Consider the following 6,873-nt stretch of genomic DNA (forward strand, 5'->3'; position numbering starts at 1 on the left):
TGTTGTGAGTTTAGTTATAGGATTCTAGTGACTTGCTGAGCTTTTTTTTTTAATCTAATTTTATGTGATTTAAATGATTTCAAATATAGAAAGAAGATCAGGAGTGTGAGACTAATCAATTAAATGATTCACCGGGTTTTATTATTATTTTGTTTCTTTTGTATTTTAGTTTTTCTTTTATACTCACAAGTGAGAAAATTTATTATTGTATTTATATGACTCAGTGAGTATTGTATACATTTTTGGAGCTATATATATATATATATATATATATATATATATATTGATGTTTTGATCGATAACTTTATTTTCGCTAGTATTTATATTGATAAAAGAAATTAGATAGCTTTGATTATTATTTATTATAAGATAAAAGAATAATTATTTCAAATTAGATTCTAGAGCATGATAACATGATAGTTACTTGCAATGATCTGAACACTTTTTATAATAGAAGCAATGAATGAAAATGACCAAAATTAGCTTTCTGTCTACTCTTCGTCTCCCTTCTTCCTTTCCTTATCGAGCAAGTCATAGCTAAAATGGGAGGTGGCACTAGAATACTTTAATGTATATAAAAAAAATAATGTTAGTGGCCTAGTGCCATAATGCTTAGATCTAATGATGGAGTGCTACATGTCAAATCCAAAATTATTGTAGAATAGAGACTCAAACACCGCAATGACATTTTATGATGTCGTTGTGCTCTTAAAACTAGCATCATAGTCCTCACAAATAGAATGCCAAAGTGCTCAAATTCAAACAAAAATTCAAAAATTCATATTTTAAAATACTTTTCAATTTTGGGTTGTTATAATCTCCGTGTCTTTGAAAAATATCACCCTCAATATTTCTATCAATCCAAGAGAGGGAACATGCTCAAAAAAAAATTTTTAAATCACTTCGACTAATTAATATTCAAATAATTATAAATCTGAAATCACATCAAAATTGATTCAAAGATGGGTTAGGGGTGTCACGACTTGACCCGATATGACCCTATCCAACCTCCCAAGTATTACTAGGGGTGTCAATTTGGGTCGACGGGTCGGGTTCGGGTCGAACCTGAGTTGACCCAGTTCTAAACGGGTCAATCCGAACCCGACCTATTTTTGCAAACGGGTCGGCTATCTCAACCCGGACCTGACCCATGCGGGTTGCCGGGTTGACATGACCCGACCCGATTTTTTTTTATTTGGGTGGCGGCGAAGCACTGGTAGCGGCGGCCCAATTGCAGAGGCGACAGTGGGGAAGGCCGGCCAGGAGAACCACGAAGCTCTAAGAAATGCGCAGGCGCGCAGTGGCAGGCGGACAAGGTGCAGCGGCCAGCGGGCAGTCGACACGAGTCGCAATTCGCGAATGCCTAAGCTGCTCAGCCCGAACTACTGAACCTGAAGCGATGCCCAGGAGCAGTCGCAGCGGCAGTGGGCACGTGTCACGACTCGCGAAAGGCGAAGTGAGAACTTTGACACGATGCGACTTGATGTGTCGGGCGATGCGGGCAGCAGGATAGTCGAAGCGGGAAATGACCATTTCCGGGTCATTTTTGGGTTCACAGGTCAACCCGAACCCAACTCGATACTGGTCAATTTATTGAACCCGAATCCGACCCATTTCACAAACGGGTCGACCCCAACCCGGATTTTTTTGGGTCGACACGAACCCGAATTTTTTCGGGTCGGGTCAAAAATTGACACCCCTAAGTATTATCATGCCTGATCATGGCAAGAAACAGAAATTAAGCCCAAGAATCAATTGGAGAAGTGTTGAAAAACTAAACTTCTCATTTATATACAAATCAGAAAAAACTATTAAATATAATAAAAACATAAGACAATTGAATCTAAAAAATAGTTTTTTATATATCTCTCAAATATATATATATAAACCTCAGATTATATACGGCCAACATAATCAAATCTGAGGTTTATCTACAACATAATCCATTTTATATATCTCTCAAATATATATATTTTAGTGTTTGGCAATTAAAGTACAATAAAATAAAGTCAAGCTAGGAAAAAAATGAAACTAACCAAAAGCATACATACACCATAGATTAGAGCCTGATATCAAAACTATTTAGCTCGCTCCTTTCCCTTTTCCTAGCATAAAAATGAAAACAAAAGCATGAATGAGCTGACATGGCTCAATATGTTATCATAGTCTAAAACAGAAATCAACAACTTAAACTACAAGAACTTAAAATGTTGTGTTAAAATAATGTACGGAAAGTTGAAATTGAAGCATGTACTGATATTGAATTAAAATAAATATTTAAACAACTACTTAAATTGTATTGAGATTAATTGAAATATAAATAAATATTTCATAATAACTATTAGAATGGCCCTCAAACCCAACTTCCAACATATAATAAATAATAGAATCTTTCTCCTCGCCAACAAAATTCTCTCTCTGCCAACAAAATCCCTCCTTAGCCCGTAAGCTTCACAACTTCCAACACATAATGGATAACAAAATCCATTTTTACCGCCAACATAATCCATTCTCTCTGACAATAAAATTACTTTTTCATATAATTCAAACATTTCAAACAGAAATGCTAAAAATAAAGTTTATTCTACACTACTGAAACAATCACAATATTATTATATAATTTTACAAAAATGCCTTAACGGTTGTTAAATAATTTCGCACATGAAGTTCTACAGGTTGCCAAAACTAAGTTTTCAAAATTTTATCACATTACGGTCAAAGATTAATTATAATATCATTATGAAATTTTAACTGAACTGAAACACTATTTTTAGATGTTAAAATAAAATTTTGAATTAATAAAAATTGCTGCTTTTCAAAACCACCCAACAAAAAATTTCAAATAAATACTCAAAATGTCCAATAGTCATACCAACATTATATAAAAAGTTACATAGTTGGAATTTACCTGAATACGCCAAAATTGTATTTTTTAAAATAAAATTATAAATTTGATCAAAAAAATAAAAAATAAAAAAAGAATTATTAAAAATTGAAATAACAAAATGCAACTTACATTGATTCGAGCAATTATTTGAACTAGGCTGATAGCTTAAAACGATTCAAAATGGCCCAAAACAGACTTTCTCTCTCTAAAAATATCTCTTCTTCTCTCCCTAGTGTTGGTTGATCAAACAGATCAAATGACGAAACAATGGATTTAGATATTTTTAATTGCAAAATTTAGCCCAGTGCCTAGGCACCACAGTTCTAGCATCAGGGCGCTAGCTAGCTCATTTTCCAAAATTCAGAACTAACAGCACCGGGGAGCCATTATTCTAGCATCGGGGCACTCCGAGGAAAACAATTCCAAATTTCACAACACATGCATTCAGACCCTTGGAATCCACTATAGAAGACATGCATACCTTTTTCATGCACACAGATCATTCTCAGACATATGCAAGAGAGTTTAAATGTAGAAATTAAATAGGTTACTTCTGTTAAGGCCTGTTTTTAGTCTTTGTTGTTAGAATTTTCTTTCTCAGGTTACTTGTAATTTGATTTTCTTTACTTCTTAATATATGAGCTTTTAGCTTCGGGTTTACCCAAAAAAACTAATAATATATATTCAGTATAAATATGCACGATTCCACTTCATCTCACGATAATTTGTTCATTTTAGGAAATTAGAGGTTCCAAACATAAAATTCTTGGCCTTCAGTTTTTTTTTTTTTTTTTGGCTTGGGCTCCATTATTTTCTCTTCACTGAAACTTTTCTTTCACCTTGTTTTTTTTTATTTTTATTTATTTTTTTAATTTTTTTATTGGGCTTCAAAGGAAATTGCAACTATAGAATTCAATGACATTCCTCTAACAATGAGCACAAGGGGTGAGAGTGGGAAAAAGTTAACTTGTAAGCGTGCTCAAGGTCGGCTCAATAAATTACTTATGAGCCAAGCTCTATGAACTAACGAGTTAAACTTGTGGCAACCCTACTGACTCGTTTGCTCGTAAACATACTCATTTGAAAAATACTGTTGCGGGCTAGAATATACGCGGCGATAGAGTTAGAAAGTTTTCGTTTCAACGTTGTACAGATATCCAACACACAAACAGAGAAGAAATAAAAACACTAGGATTTTTACGTGGAAACCCTGGAAAGGGAAAAACCCATGGGCCACACCCAGTTGAAAGAATTCCACTAGTATTTTCTTGAGATGCAAGAGGCTGACTCGTCATTAAAATTTAGGACGATCAAATTACAATGATTCACTTCCGGATTGAAATCAAGTTACAACGTTGGGCAGAGTTCCGGCGTCACTTAGAGATCGGGCTAAATTCCGGCGTTGATTGGAAGTCGGGCAGAATTCCGGCGTCAGTTGGAAGTCAGGAAGAATTCTGGCGTCGCTTGGAAGTCGGGCAGAATTTCGGCAGTGGTCGAGGAGGAATTTCTTCCCTCATTTCCTTCTTCTCTTCTCTTCTCTTTCTCTTCTTATTCTTGCTTGGGTCCCCTCTCAAGAGAAATAAGGGGCTATTTATAGTTTTTTGAGGATGACATGACCCGTAAATAGGAGGATCAAGGGCAAAGGTAGAGTGGTTCGGATTGACGACCGCTATTGAATCCCTTGACCGTGAACCGTTTGTCATATATTTAAAGGACTTAATGATATCGGAATTCGGCAATCTTGAGCTCGTTGGATTCATCTCATCGAGCCGCTCGATTCGACTATAAGCATGTCATGTTTGAAAACCGCTTGGTAATCCAAATTGTGGTTTGAACCATCCAACAATGCTTCGGGTCTTCGATTCGGACCCATTTGGGCTCAGATCGAGTTGAATTTGATGTCGTTGGGTTCGTATTTTTGAGACGCTCATTTTGACTTTAAGTTTGCTGAAATCGGAGTTCAAGTGATCCCAGATTTAATTTTTGAAATTTCTGGCTTGATTTTGCCTCAAGATTTGTGCCCGATTAAGAGATAATTTTTTATGATATATCAATACTAATATAAAATATACTTAAATTATATTAGCATTCGGGAGTTTAAGTATAAAATTATTAAATATATTTAAAAACTATATCTCACTTCTTAATATCAAATGATTTCTTAATATTTCTCTTCCAATTTATTATTTGTTCTCTATTTTGTTATACCAATTGCTTGAATCAAACTAATTTTCTTTCTTTATAATAAATGAGCTACCTCGTGAGCAATCTCGAATTTGTAGACTTTAGCTTGAGCTCGAGTTTGAACTCAATTAATTAATCAAGCTCAAGCTCAAATCGGAAGTAACTTAATCTCGGCTCGACTTGTTTACACAACTAATGAATAAAATTGAATTATGGAAATTTCTTTTTTGTTTTGCTTGCTTTAATGTGAAGTTACAACCAGCCATAATATGGCAGTGCTAATTTCCAAAACAACTAGTTAATTTTTAAAGATATTTTCTATTTGACAAATAACCTTCACTACTAATTGGTCTCTTTAAAGTTTCATTGGCACAGTTTCTTTGCTGCTTTCTATAACTACTTTCTAGTACAAAAATTTTTTGAATTAAAATTTTTTTTACTAAAAAATAGTTTTATGAAATAGCAAAAAAACTATTCCAAACGAAGCCTAAATCTCTCATAGATAAACACATAAGGCTTTTGTAGCATAAGTTTTACGTCTTTCAATTATGGAAATGAAGGAAGATGGGATAGAGATTGAGAGAGAAACTTCTCCCATTGAGGCCTTCAAATCAATAATTACAAACAAAAAATCTGCAGTTCTTTTGTTAGGCAGACTCAATTAACAACCAAATATTACTCCTAAACCTATTTGAAATAAATTTGGAGTTCAATTTCTTCTAAAATGGTCTGTCTCTTATGTTAATGCTCCTAAACTATTGGTTTGAAACCACCCCACTTGATTTGCTTTTAACGTTCATTTTGTCATACCATCGCTATTTTTGTTTTTGTCAGAGCAGAAAAATATGATCTTGTAACATTTTGCATTTTTTTGTGTTAATTTGGTTCTCTTCCTAATAAGCATCATACATGAAGAAAATACAAATGCAAAAAATAATGTCAGTGAAGGGATTGTCACAGTGTAGATGTTTTCATTTGCTCGTTGGTGCATTCTTAAGACCAATCGCAACCGAACGGCAAAGAAGTGTATGTCGTCTGGCAAACAATCCAATCGAATGCAAAATTGTCCGCTAATCTCTGAGAGTGAACAATGCAAAAATTGATTTACAGGATTTGCGGATGAAGCGCACGAAAGAGGAGAACGACGGTTCATTTGCAGCAAGATGAAGAAGATCACGAAAGAGAAGAAGAAATGGAGTTCGATTGGAGATAAGTTACTGCATTTTAGAGTTTTACTACATTTTGGAGTGGAAAATGAGTTTTTAGGTTGAATATGACCTAAGTGATTCCAATTGAGGCCATTACTTAACCTGGCTATATTTCAGTTGATATTCATTTAGAAGAAAATTGTGATGTCAGTATTGAATATGTGGGTGGTTAGCTTCACACTTATGTACTTACCTTCCTAAATAATTTTGGGTACTTAGACTTTTTGGTTCCTTGTGATTGTTGCTAGATTAAGTCAATCAAGGTATCATTTTGTGTGCTGTCTGCTCACAGCCCGATCACTTTTTTCCGTATTTCTTGTAATCTTAGGAAAAGGAACCACTGGCTCGTAGGTTTTTTCTTTTTCTTTTTTGCGTGTAGCTCTTTCGAGCATTAGGGAGCTGGAGGTTCCTTCTAAGGTCTCTGTAACCGGTTTTTTGAAATTAACACGTAGGCCCCATTGAGGGTTTTAACAAAAAAAAAGTATCATTTTGTTAGAAAATTGTGTTGTTTGCTTCTTTTTTCTATAAAGCCAAATCTGCTGTATGGCAAGTGTTCGAAACATCAGGCCTCTTCTTGGAACTCAAGTTTGTTTT

Source organism: Dendrobium catenatum, unplaced genomic scaffold (genome assembly GCF_001605985.2).
Source record: "Dendrobium catenatum unplaced genomic scaffold, ASM160598v2 fragScaff_scaffold_716, whole genome shotgun sequence".
Taxonomy (NCBI): domain Eukaryota; kingdom Viridiplantae; phylum Streptophyta; class Magnoliopsida; order Asparagales; family Orchidaceae; genus Dendrobium; species Dendrobium catenatum.